The sequence below is a fragment of the Mus caroli genome, unplaced genomic scaffold, assembly GCF_978045245.1.
Source record: "Mus caroli unplaced genomic scaffold, Mus_caroli_1 scaffold_18, whole genome shotgun sequence".
Classification (NCBI taxonomy): domain Eukaryota; kingdom Metazoa; phylum Chordata; class Mammalia; order Rodentia; family Muridae; genus Mus; species Mus caroli.
Window position 1 is genome coordinate 43,072,656 of NW_028227273.1, and position 14,048 is coordinate 43,086,703.

A 14,048-nucleotide genomic window follows, 5' to 3' on the forward strand; every position below is an offset into this window, starting at 1 on the left:
AAAACTGGAAAACCTGGATGAAATGGACAAGTTTCTAGACAGATACCAGGTACCAAAGCTAAATCAAGATCAGGTTAATGATCTAAACAGTCCTATATCCCCTAAAGAAATAGAAGCAGTCATTAATAGTCTCCCAATCAAAAAAAGCCCAGGACCAGATGGGTTTAGTGCAGAGTTCTATCAGACCTTCAAAAAAGATCTAATCCCAGTTCTTCACAAACTATTCCACAAAATAGAAACAGAAGGTACTCTACCCAACTCATTCTATGAAGCCACAATTACTCTGATACCTAAACCACAAAAAGACCCAACAAAGATAGAAAACTTCAGACCAATTTCCCTTATGAATATCAATGCAAAAATCCTCAATAAAGTTTTCGTTAAACAAATCCAAGAACACATCAAAACAATCATCCATCCTGATCAAGTAGGTTTCATCCCAGAGATGCAGGGATGGTTCAATATATGGAAATCCATCAACGTAATCCAGTATATAAACAAACTCAAAGACAAAAACCACATGATCATCTCCTTAGATGAGGAGAAAGCATTTGACACAATCCAACACCCATTCATGATAAAAGTCTTGAAAATATCAGGAATTCAAGGCCCATACCTAAACATGATAAAAGCAAACCAGTAGCCAACATCAAAGTAAATGGTTAGAACTTCGTAGCAATCCCACTAAAATCAGGGACAAGACAAGGCTGCCCACTCTCTCCCTACATATTCAACATTTTCTTGAAGTCCTAGCCAAAGCAATTCAACAACAAAAGGAGATCAAGGGGATACAAATTAGAAAGGAAGAAGTCAAAAATATCACTTTTTGCAGATGATATGATAGTATATATAAGTGACCCTAAAAATTCCCCTGGAGAACTCCTAAGCCTGATAAACAGCTTCAATGAAGTAGCTGGATATAGAATTAACTCAAACAAGCCAATGGCCTTTCTGTACCCAAAGGATAAACAGGCTGAGAAAGAAATTAGGGAAACAGCATCCTTCTCAATAGTCACAAATAATATAAAATACCTTGGCATGACTCTAACTAAGGAAGTGAAAGATCTGTATGATAAGAACCTCAAGTCTCTGAAGAAAGAAATTAAAGAAGATCTCAGAAGATGGAAAGATCTCCCATGCTCATGGATTGGCAGGATCAATATAGTAAAAATGGCTCTCTTGCCAACAACAATCTACAGATTCAATGCAATCCCCATCAAAATTCCAACTCAATTCTTCAATGAATTATAAAGGGCAATTGGCAGAGTCATCTGGAATAACAAAAAACCTAGGCTAGCAAAAACTCTTCTCAAGGATAAAAGAACCTCTGGTGGAATCACCATGCCTGATCTAAAGCTGTACTATAGAGCAATTGTGATAAAAACTGCATGGTACTGGTATAGCGACAGACAAGTAGACCAATGGAATAGAATTGAAGACCCAGAGTTGAACCCACACACCTATGGTCACTTGATCTTTGACAAGGGAGCTAAAACCATCCAGTGGAAAAAGGCAGCATTTTCAACAAATGGTGCTGGCACAACTGGCGGTTATCATGTAGAAGAATGCGAATTGATCCATTCCTATCTCCTTGTACTAAGGTCAAATCTAAGTGGATTAAGGAACTCCACATAAAACCAGAGACACTGAAACTTATAGAGGAGAAAGTAGGGAAAAGCCTCGAAGATATGAGTACAGGGGAAAAATTCCTGAATAGAACAGCAATGGCTTGTGCTTTAAGATCGAGAATCAACAAATGGGACCTCATAAAGTTGCAAAGCTTCTGCAAGGCAAAAGACACCGTCAATAAGACAAAAAGACCACCAACAGATTGGGAAAGGATCTTTACCTATCCTAAATCAGATAGTGACTCTTATCCAATATATATAAAGAACTCAAGAAGGTGGACTCCAGAAAATCCAATAACCCCATTAAAAAATGGGGCTCAGAGCGGAACAAAGAATTCTCACCTGAGGAATACCGAATGACAAAGAAGCACCTGTAAAAATGTTCAACATCCTTAATCATCAGGGAAATGCAAATCAAAACAACCCTGAGATTCCACCTCATACCAGTCAGAATGGCTAAGATCAAAAATTCAGGTGACAGCAGATGCTGGCAAGAATGTGGAGAAAGAGGAACACTCCTCCATTGTTGGTGGGATTGCAAGTTTGTACAACCACTCTGGAAATCAGTCTGGTGGTTCCTCAGAAAATTGGACATAGTACTACCGGAGGATCCAGCAATACCTCTCCTGGGCATATATCCAGAAGATGTTCCAGCTGGTAAGAAGGACACATGCTCCACTATGTTCATAGCAGCCTTATTTATAATAGCAAGAAGCTGGAAAGAACCCAGATGCCCCTCAACAGAGGAATGGATACAGAACATGTGGTACATTTACACAATGGAGTACTACTAAGCTATTAAAAAGAATAAATTTATGAAATTCCTAGGCAAATGGATGGACCTGGAGGGCATCATACTGAGTGATGTAACCCAATCACAAAGGAACTCATACAATATGTACTCACTGATAAGTGGATATTAGCCCAGAAACATATGATACCCAAGATATAAGATACAACTTGCTAAACGCAAGAAACTCAAGAAGAACAAAGACCAAAGTGTGAACACTTTGCCCCTTCTTAGAACTGGGAACAATACACCCATGGAAGTAATTATAGACAGAGACAAAGTTTGGAGCTGTGACGAAAGGATGGACCATCTAGAGACTGCCATATCCGGGGATCCATCCCATAATCTGCTTCAAAATTCTGACACCATTGCATACAGTAGCAAGATTTGGCTGAAAAGACCCAGATAGAGCTGTTTCTTGTGAGACTATGCCACGGCCTAGCAAATACAGAAGTGGATGCTCACAGTCAGTTATTGGATGGATCACAGGGGCCCCAATGGAGGAGCTAGAGAAAGTACCCAAGGAGCTAAAGGGATCTGCAACCCTTAGGTGGAACAAAAATATGAACTAACCAGTACCCCCTGGAGCTCGTGTCTCTAGCTGCATATGAATCAGAAAATGGCCTAGTAGGCCATCAGTGGAAAGATAGGCCCATTGGTCATGCAAACTTTATATTCCTCAGTACAGAAGAACGACAGTGCCAAGAAGTGGGAGTGGGTGGGTGGGGGAGTACGTGGGGGAGCATGTGGAGGACTTTTGGGATAGCATTGGAAATGTAAATGAAATAAATACCCAATTTTTAAAAAAATAGATTCATGTGAGGAACGACTTATAATATGTCTATTATATATGCACACACACAAGAACACACACAAACACATGCATAAGCACACACATACAAGCACACATGCACACATTCAAGCACACACACATACATGCAAGCACACACATACAAGCACACAAACACACACAAATAAGCACACACACAGAAGCACATTAGGCAAATGCCTAGTGTATAACAAGATCATTGCTTTTAATTGATGAAATATCATATCAATTTTATTTTTATACTCCAATTTCCTTTGCTTAAAAACTCCTTTCTCGAGGCTTTGTACATATGTATGTGTATAGAGTGTCCTAGCTGGCTTTATTGTTGAACTTGAGACAACCTTGAGTTTCCTGAAAACTTTGATTGAGGAATTAGGTAGATCAGATGGACTTGTGGGCAGGTCTGGCGCAGGGTGTGTGTCCTAATTTTCTCTTTACTGTTCTGATAAACATAATGACCAAAAACTATGGAGGGTGGAAAGGGTTTATGTCATGTTACAGCTTAGAGTTCATTGTTGAAGACATCCAGGGCAGGAAATCAAGGAGGGTACCCAGAGACAGGAATTGGTGCAGAGGCTGTGAGGGAATTCTCCTTGCAGACTTGCTCCCTATGGCTTGCTCACCCTGCTTCCTTATACACCACACCAACCATTAATCAAGAAAATGCCCTCAGTCTTGAATACAAGTCAATGTGATGGAAGGATTTTCTCAGTTTCTTCTTCTCAGATGACTTTGGTGTATGTCAAATTGATGTCAAATTGATTTTTAAAACTAACTAACTTACTAACATGGAAGTATTGTCTTTTTTAGCAATGGATTTATGAGGTCCCAGCACACTGTGAGTGGTACCATCCCTAGGTAAGGTGGTCTTGGACTGTATAAGAAAAACAGCTAAGCATGAGCCAGTGAGCAGTGTTCTTCCATGGTTTCTTCTTCAAGTTCTCACCCTGACTTCCCTCAATGATGGACTGTGACCAGGAAGTGTAAATTAAATAAGTCTTTTCCTCTCCCAGGTAGCTTATGATGGACATATTTTATCACATTGAAAGAAAAGAAATAAAGTAGAATTACTCTCTCCCTCTCCCTGTCCCTCTCCCTGTCCCTGTCCCTGTCCCTCTCTCTATCCCTGTCCCTCTCTGTGTATGCTCACACGTGCACATGTCTCTGTTCACATTACATTTCAGTTATCTCACTGAATTTCCTTCTCAAATTAGACAGTCATCTACTTTCTGCATAGAGTCTAGAGGTGAAGGCTCTTGGTCACACGGAAGTTGCCCCTAGGGAACTTCATTCTTCGGGTTCTCACAAGACTCTCGAACATAACCTCCATGGAATGAAGAAGTGCCAATAAATGATAACCTTGAAGAAAATATTGTCACTGCTAACATCCAAGAAGGACAGGACAACTCTGGTAAGCTTATATAAATCAAATACCATGCAATTTTTAAACTATGTATTTGGACTTCAGTAGGCGCCAAATGAAGAGCACAACTCTAAATATGCTTTCAGAAGGGTTTATGGAACTTGAGCAGCTTTTCTAAATTTGACCATGGACGTTTATACCTTTTAATTTAGTGGATTTGAAATGCTTGGCTTCAAGTAGCATGTTGTAAGAAGGTTATTTCTGGACTTTCTCTGTGTGTAAAGTATAAAATTAGCATCCCTCTTTGGCAATTGAACTTCCTCGTTTCAATGCCAACTCGACTCATCAGATTGTTATAGACACAGACTAATTAAATGTCCTTCTGCTTTAAGGTTAAACTCTATATTGGCACTGATACCTAGAGGTCAAATTTATATGGCATGAGCTCAATAATGATCTGCACTGTTAGGATCACATTGGAGCATGGGAAGTTTAAAAAAGAACAGTCCAGAATTACTGCTTTACGATCACAGTAAGGACACCGCGTAACATTTACTGATCTTTAGAGTCAACCATCGAGTAAAAATAAGGAACTCTGCCTAAGGATGTTTCAGACATTTGCTGCTGATCTCTTCTGAAGCTAAGCAGATGGAATGGAAGTTAAAATGGTTGTTTTTTCAGCTACAAGATATACCTTCACCCCTGCCAAGGTAGCTAGGAGTTATGGTGGAAAGGACGAAAGGACGCTACTTAAAAACATGACAGAGACCTCCAAGGTCTGCAAAGACCTCCATGGTCACCACTGCCAGGGGAAGGTAGGAAGGTCCTTTGAAGTTGGAGAAACACAGTGAAGACCAAACTGTTTTCAATATCAAGGAACTAGGGAGGTCACAATAAGTAAAACAGCAGAAAAGCTCTATCACAGGTCCCATTGTGTACAGAGTTCCGCTATAGTAAGAAAATAGAATATGTCTTCAGAGTCTCATGAAAGAGACCCACCAGGGACTGTGGAAGGAGAGGCCTGCATGGACAATGTGCTTGGTTTAGTTGCAAGCATTACCTCTTCTCAGCACTTGGAGTTGGGAGTTGTGTTATTCTTCCCAATGACCTTGTGAGGTGACACCATTTCCCAGGCAAGGTGAGGGTAAGGACATCTTTAAGAAAGAATCGGCATAGTAGGTCTTCTACAGTCAGATCCCAACAATTAACCAGATGCTGTGTCAGTGAATTAGAAAATAGTATTTGGCTCAGTTCAGACATGAGTCACAGGGAAGGCTGTGCAACTCTACCCTTGGCCATTAGAAATAGCAGCTGAGGAACGATTCTGCTCATGGCTGCAAGGGAGTGGTTGGGTCAGAGTTGAAGCCCAAGCCACTAGACAAAGCTTTCTTGCCTTTACCCAACTTCTCCAGTGAAAAGTGTGTCTCCAGATTTTCTGCCACCCTTTCATCTAGGATCCAGACCCCAGGAGGTATTAGTGCACACTCTGAAGCCATGGTGGAATGGTTACTCAGGTAGCTAGGTCTGGAGTGTTTCCTCCTCACAGAGGTAGGCTGTCTGCTTCCATGGACCACTGTCCCTGTTATAGCTTTGTGCCATAACAAAGACTGGGATAATACTTAGCCTGTCTTTGGGGTTGGTATCCCAGGTACCTATGGCGGATCCATAGAGTGAGCTTTGATATCCTCCTCTTTTCATTGCTATTGCCACTGTTACACATTAGTATCTAAGCTTTGATTCTCTTTCAGCTATAATGAGGGGCAATACCCACCTTAAAACATCTGCCAGGGATTCTGGGCTTCTTTGTTTTCATTTCTCTTTCCTCAAGGGATGCTCTGTCTTCCACCAACTGGTGTGATGGTGAGAATGGCCCCCATCGACTCATATGTTTGAATACTTGGTTCCCAGTTAGTAGAAGTGTTTGGGAAGGATTAGGGGTGTGGCCTTGTTAGGCAAGGTATGTCATTGGGGTAGGGTTTGAGGTTTCAAAGGACTTATGCCATCCCCTGTGTTCCTTCTTTGCCTCCTGCTTGTGGATCCAGACGTGAGCTCTTAACTGCTCTTCGCTCTGCAATCATAGACTCTAACCCTCTAAGCTGCAGTTTGTAGCACTTCAGGATGCTCTTGGATGAGGTGATGGAGAGAAGCTCTGGCAATGAAGGTATTGTGTGTTCTATTGGGAGCTGAGAGTTCCAGTCCAGGGCACCCACTTTTGAATTTAGGCAAATTGTTGAACTTGTGCATATTTCAGTATTTTAACTATCACATGAAGGTGGTAACAACAGCTGGTTTATCCAATGATTGTGAGGGCTGACTGAGGGAAAGAGTAGACAAAAATGTCTCTAGTATTATAGGAGAAAGGACCAGCTTGTCACATGCTCTTCAGAATAACCCATGTTCAGTCTGAGAACCTGGGTGTCCTCTCAATGCTCTAGGTATGAACACTCCTATGTAGAAGCAAAGGCTGAGAAGAGGACTTTTGAAGAATAGAAAATTGTCCAACATTAGATTTCTTATCAGTGTTGTCAATTGATTTAAGCCAAAGTCAATGGTCTAGGACACCTGTTGGTACTCAAGTCTACCAGTTCTATCAAACATTGTCATTCTTTTATTGAATTACTTTGTATGAGGGATGTGGGCCTTTGGGGGTGTTTGCACAGTGGCTGTAGCACTCCATCACAAGTTGTATGAAATAGCAAGATGCAGAAAATGTGGACAACTTTACTTCACGCCAAAGTTTGCCTTCCTGGTGATGTAAAGAGTATAGGGATAGCCACACCTAATGTCACCAGGATGAATTTCATAAAGTCAGGGGACACTTAAGAAGGGAGAGCCTCCCCTCAGGTATGTGGCTTCTGTACCATGAAATTCCTGACTTCTGTCATGCATTTCTAATGTGGTGGCTGCACAACAGTGCTCAACACTGTCCAACACTGATAAGACTTTGACCTCCTAGAGAAAGAAAACAGGGGCAATTCTGCTCTTAGGCATGATGGACTGAAGTCAGAAATAAGTTTGCTTTTCCTTAGACTATCAAAAGCTTTAAGCTTAATTAATGTTAGTTGAATAAACATCTGTTTTCTGTAAGGACTGGCTACATGGTGCAACTATAATTAATAACTGATAATTACAATGTGCCCGTCATCACTGTAGCATGAGATATAAAGCCATCCCACGGTTGTTTTGCTCAGGCTATGCCTGTTCTTCTCAGAGAATGCCTGAGGCAGACCTTTGGGGGCTGTAGGTAACTGAGGGTAATACGTGCGGCCTCTGCTATGGATACATACACACTAAGGAATCCAAGCTAGAGCCTGGCTAGGGAGGTTAAGGCTGGACATTTAATCATGGGCTGCCAGGACCTGTGTGTTTCTGCAGATTTGTGAGGTAACATGAGGCAAAGGCTCATAGGGAAGGTGCCTTCAGATACAGAATTCTTGATTAACTGTGGCCAAGGCAGCTCTCTTTGAATCCCCTTGGTGCTGAGCTCTACATAGCATGAGAAAAACCAAACACATTATTTTTATGAAAACCTCTGCTACACACTTACAGGGGCTTCTCACAAAGACTTCCTCTTCCCTGAAGCAATGGAAGGAACTGATGGATCCGGATCGAGTTTGCTAAGTAAAGGAGTGGGCTTCCTGTTCAATCTTATGGGGGAGTCTGTGTGCTTCTTGCTGATTAAAAATGTCCAATAATGCAGAGGACCCAGGGTGGTGGAGAAGATGATAGGAAAGGCGGCCGAGGCTGCTCATGCTGGGGGGTAGGGTCACATGAGCATGCCCCTTTTGCAGAGCTCACAGTCTGGGCTTTCAGAAGGACTTGCCAGTCAGCCTATATTCAATCAAACTTCTGATCTATGATAGGAGTTTTATATTGATTTTTTCCCCTTTCATGCAAACATCTTTATATCTGGTCTAAGCAAAGGATGGTATGTCAGAGTCCTTAGGACACACTATATACACACTGCATTGTCCTTCCAGGATAATAGAAATATTTTCTTTGTCCCCTCTACTCAGATTCTAATTCATCTACACCTTCCCCTCTTTTTTTTTCCTTTAGAAGTGGGAAGGTTAGTTCACAACTGCCTCACATTTCGAGAATTTTTTTTTCTTAGAGCAATTAAACCTTTGGAAAGGTAGCCAAGGATTAGCTCCTGCTTGAACATGGACAGGAAGCTGGTGGCATATAGGGGCATCTGCTCCAGATATAGAATTTGGCTGCCATTGAATCCTGACTTGATTTGGCATTGTAACTAGCCAAGGAAACCAGAAACCAAGGGTTACATCCTGGTCAAACTGCATCACACAGACCATTCATGGAAGATTAGCACCTGGTACCACCCCAAGGGTTTGAGAAAGCTTGGAGTCAGAAGTTTTCACCATGGTGACCTCCAAGGACTCTAGGCTTCATCTCTCACATATTCCTGGATTGCTGATTTTCTTAAAATCCAGTAAACATCTCTCATTCTAATGACTTCCCAATACATTTTTTTTTTCCTACAGGCTACTTGTGTGAGACCTTCCAAGTATAAGAGCTGTTGAATTAGACACCCATTAAACAGACCACTTCAGCTTACGGATGAACACCTTGCCAATTGTCCTATTTATCTGATATTGTTAATCTGATTTAATCTAGTTAAACCAAAAAGAGAAAAAAAGAATCTACTTGGCGCCAGACTTTGAAGGAACCCACATCCCTTTCTGACTACAAAGCCTTCTGCTTAATTGTACAAATACTTGTGGGTTTGGCACAGGTGAGTGCCAATTTGTTGTTTTAATATAAAGCTGGAGAACAGGCCTACCTAGGTGCACGTGACATGTGAGATTCCTGGGAGAAGCTGCAACCCTGCAGGGTAGAACTCCACAAGTAGAAGCTTGCACCAAATCTGAAAGGAAATACTTGTAGTGGTTATCAGGTACATAGGAGAGGTAATAAGTAAAGCAGGCTCAAACCTGCCCTGGGGTTAAAAGGAATCCCGACCCCCCCCCAATATAGCTGTGCCTCTTGATCTCTGAGTTTGATTTTGACTTTGGCCACTTTAGTTCAAGGATTATAAAGAAGGAAATGAAGGAACCGTAATGTTTCTCCCTAAACATGAGAACATGCAACTACAAGGAACCTTTGTCTACTTTGAAATTGCATGTGTGCCTTCCCTTCCATCTCTAAATAGGCGTGGCACCATGTTATCCTGTTAGGAAGATGAATTGCTTTGTACTCAGGAATCTCTCAGTGAAGGTTTTATGAGTATACTGGATTTATTTGTCTGACTTAACGTGTTCTGTACTCGGAGGTAGCACCTCTCAGACTTTAATGTACATAGGAATTTCCAGAGGGTTCTTGTTAATATTCGGACCTGATTCAGCAGGTTTGGGGGTGGATGGGTGGCTCCTGAGTCTGTTTCTGATAAGCTCTATTTGACTTCAGGGCTTCTGGGTCTAATGTCCTAATTCAGAGGGTTGGGAGATGACTCAGTGGTCAAAAAAGCATAACTGCTCTCCCAGAAGATATGAGATTGGTTCCTAGCACGCACACTGGCTGTCTCACAACTTCCTGGCTGTAATGCCAGGTGCAGGCAGATGCAATGTCCAGAGCCTATACAGGCACCTGCAGTCCTCTCCCCCAATACAGGATTAAAGCCAAAAAAATAAAGTTCTCCTTCACATTTAATCTTGCATTAGAATCAAGACTGGGGTTTTTTTTTCCCTCAGATTTAGGGAAAGAAAGAGCCCAGGACCTCAAACATGCTAGGCAAGTGCTTTGCCACTGGGTTGTACCTCTAGTCCTAGTCTAGAAAAAAAAACCAAAAAACTCCCCAAGATGAATTATTTCTAATATGCAGCCAAGTAAATACCATAGTCATCAAAGCAGCTAGTATTCAGACCAATTCTGAACCTGAGGAGTTGGGAATAAGTGTAACAAGGTACACAACACAGCTCTTGTCACATGGGGGCCCTTCCATAAGCCTTGACTGTTAGTACAACTTTAGCTGGCACAGGAGATCTTGCCAGCAGCTTAAACAGCACCAGCGGTGGTGGATGTCACAGGTAAATGACAGAGCAGAGATACCAGTCCTCTTTTACTGTACAGCAGGAGCCTCTATGGAGATTGAGAGGAAGAGGCAGAGACAGTCATGAAGCCGTGAGCCAAGGTCCATGATCTAACTGATGGGTCAGTGGATACATAGCAAAAGAGAACAGAAGCAGCGGGCATGGTGATACATGCCTGGAGCACTGAGTTAGAAGCCAGCTTTGGATGCACAGTGAGTTCCAGTTCACCTGTGGCTACTTAGAAGGACCCCGTGTCAAAACAAAAACTAGAATCTAAAAAGAATCAGGGAGTCCATTCGTGTTTTAGACTGGAAGGCGATGGGTCCTGATATGATGTATATATATATATATATATACATATATATATATATGTATATATATATATATATATATATATATATATATATAATGGAGAAGCAAAGGCTTCTTGTACAACTTAGATGTTGCTTAAATTCATTAGCATCACCCTTGATGTGGAGCAAAGGAAAGAACTGGAAGAAAATGTCAAAAAGCAAGTAGACAGGCTTTGAGGATAAATTTCAACCTTAGGGATTTAAGAAAGGTCTTTGAACACTATGGGCACTGTTGAAATTCTGAGAAAAAAGATAATGAGTTTGATGCACAATTAAGTGTTTCATGCAGATTCCTTCATTTAAAGGCAAACCACTGTGTTTTGTTGTTTTGAATGTTATGAGTTATGGACTTAATAGCACACTTGGCATATATTTCAGGTTTTGAGTGTTGCTCTAGAGCCATGATGTGAAGGCTTGGTTCCTAGAGTGCAGTTCTTGAGAGGTGGACTTAGCAGAAAGCTCCCAGGGCTCTGGAGTGTACCCAGGAAAGGAACAGCATAAGCTCTGGCCCCTCCTCATCTGTCATTGCTACAGCCACAGAGTGGGAAGTTCCAACCGAAGCGTCCTTGCCACAGAAGCTGAGAAACTGTGCAAGTTAATTATGAACCAGAACTTCTGAAACCATCAAGCAAAAATAAACATCTTCTCTCCATAAGTTGATTACCTGTAACAGAAAGGAGACTAACACATCTGAACATTCTAAGTCCCGGACCACAGCCATATTCCTCGGGTGATGGGAACTGGAGTTTGCATAGATGACTTCTGGCCCCATCCATTCCCACCTCCCCAGTCTATCTGCTGGCCCACTCATCTCAGAGCCAGGAGGGCATAAAACATTCAGATTAATCTGGAAGAAGAGTCAGTCATGGTTAAGGAGAAGGGCAGATATGTCTATCAAACACTAAGAGCACCGTGGTAAGCTCCTCAAGTTACAAGAGGCCAATGGCTGTTACATGCAGGTGGGAACTATAACCACAGTGTGATGGAGTTGCATCTTTGTTATCTGTTCTGACCTTTACAGTGTGGGTACTCTATCTTCAAAGTGATCTAACTTACTGGTTAACCCCTGGGGTGAACAATAAGATTCCCTGAAGACAGAAGGCCTTGGCTAATGTGGCTAGCAAATGACTCAGCTGGTATTGTAGTGATAGAGCCAATAGCCTTGCCCATCAGCATGTGGGACTCACAATCAGCTTTCTTCAAAACAAAACAAAACAAAACAAAACAAAACAAAACAAAACAAAACAGCTTTATTGGAGTATAATTTGCACACTGTAAGCCCCAGCAGTCCTATGTGTAGAATAATTGATTTTTTTTTTGTAGATATATTGACTATTGAAGACATTCCAGTTTTAAGCCATCATCACCCACAATTGTTCCCTCAAGCCTATTTCCAGTTAGCCATTGCTTCCATCCTTAGTTTTAGGCAATCATGGACCCATCTTGTGTTAATCTCATGTTGTCTCTTGTGGGCATTCTGTCTGGCAATGCAATCATCCAGATCTGAATTCTGTTACCTAGCATGGTTTTTTGTTGTAGTTGTAGGTTTTTTTCCTTGTTGTTGTTGTTATTTCTTCGAGGCAAGATAGGTCTCATGCTGTATCTCTGACCAGTCTGGAACTCACTGTGTACACCAAACTGGCTTCAAATCCACCTACTTGACTCTGACCCCCCAAATGCTAGGATTAAAGGTGTGAACTGCCATATACTCCTGGTTTACATATCTAGCATGGTTTTGAGACCCATCAACACCATAAGAAATATCAGCCCTTGATTTTTGCCTGTCATTACGTAATAGCATTGTGCTGCACAGCTGTGCTCTACGGTGTCAGCCACTGACCAGTCAATGGGGTTTTAAGATCTAAGTTTTGGTTATTAGGAATAAAGCCATCCATTATATCGGAACATGCACGTTCTCCTGTACAGGTTGCTAGAATTGCTGGCTATTATGGAAAGTTAAAGGTTTTAAGGGACACCATGGTGAGTGTGAGAGAGCCATGCTATTTTATATTCCTTCCCAGCGATGTATGAAGATGCCAGTTTCTCTACACATCTCCTCCCTCTCTCTTGTTAGTGTCTATCTTTGTAAATAGGCCACACAACTGGGAGTAGAGTGGTTTCTTATTGTGATTTTAATTTGCATTCTCCAATGATGACTAATGATATTGAGCAATTTGATATGTTTATTAGCCATTTATATTTCTTTTTTGATGAAACGTCTATCAAATTGTTTGCTCGTTTTATAATTGGGTTGTTTATCTTCTTATAAGTTATGATACTTCATATATTCTGCATAAAGCCCTCTAATAAGTATATGATTTTGCAAATATTTTCTTTCATTATCTTAGCACTGTCTTTTGAAATAAAGAAGCTGTTTCAGTTTGATAACTACAGTTCATCATTTTCCCCTTCCTTTTCTTTCTTGCTCTTGCCAGGAGAGGTGGGGGTGCGTACTTTAGTTCCAGCATTTGGGAGGCAGAGGCAGGTAGATCCTTGTGAGTTGGGGCCGAAATGGGCTACATAGTGGGGTTCAGACTAACTGCTACACAGTGAAAACTTGCTCAAAAATAAAACATAACAAAACCTAGACAGCAACAACCAACCCTTAGGAGTCTTCTTTGCTCAGCCTATGACCTCAAAGGTTTTCTCCTGGAAACTTGCTTCACTCTTCAATGTGAGTTTATAATCCATGCCCTCCGCCATAAAACCTGGCATAAATGGAAGGCTGTATAGATTAAGACTACGTAGTCTCTAATGCCACTTCCAGTTGAATCCTGGTTCACAGAAAAGAATCCCCCTGGGACTGAGTCCTCTGGGCCAAGTGTGCATGTGGTAGGGACATGGGTCTGTGTGTGAGAGAGACTTGGACGTAGTGTGAAGGAGGAAAGGAGGAGGAAAGGCCAGGCTTGGTACAGGCTGATCGTGTGTCCTTTTTTCGGGTCAGCCAATCAGAACGTGTTAGAAGCAGTAGCAAGTCGAACTGGCCATCTGGCTGCAGCCTAAAAATGAAAACCAACTATTTTAATCTGCTGTCTCTG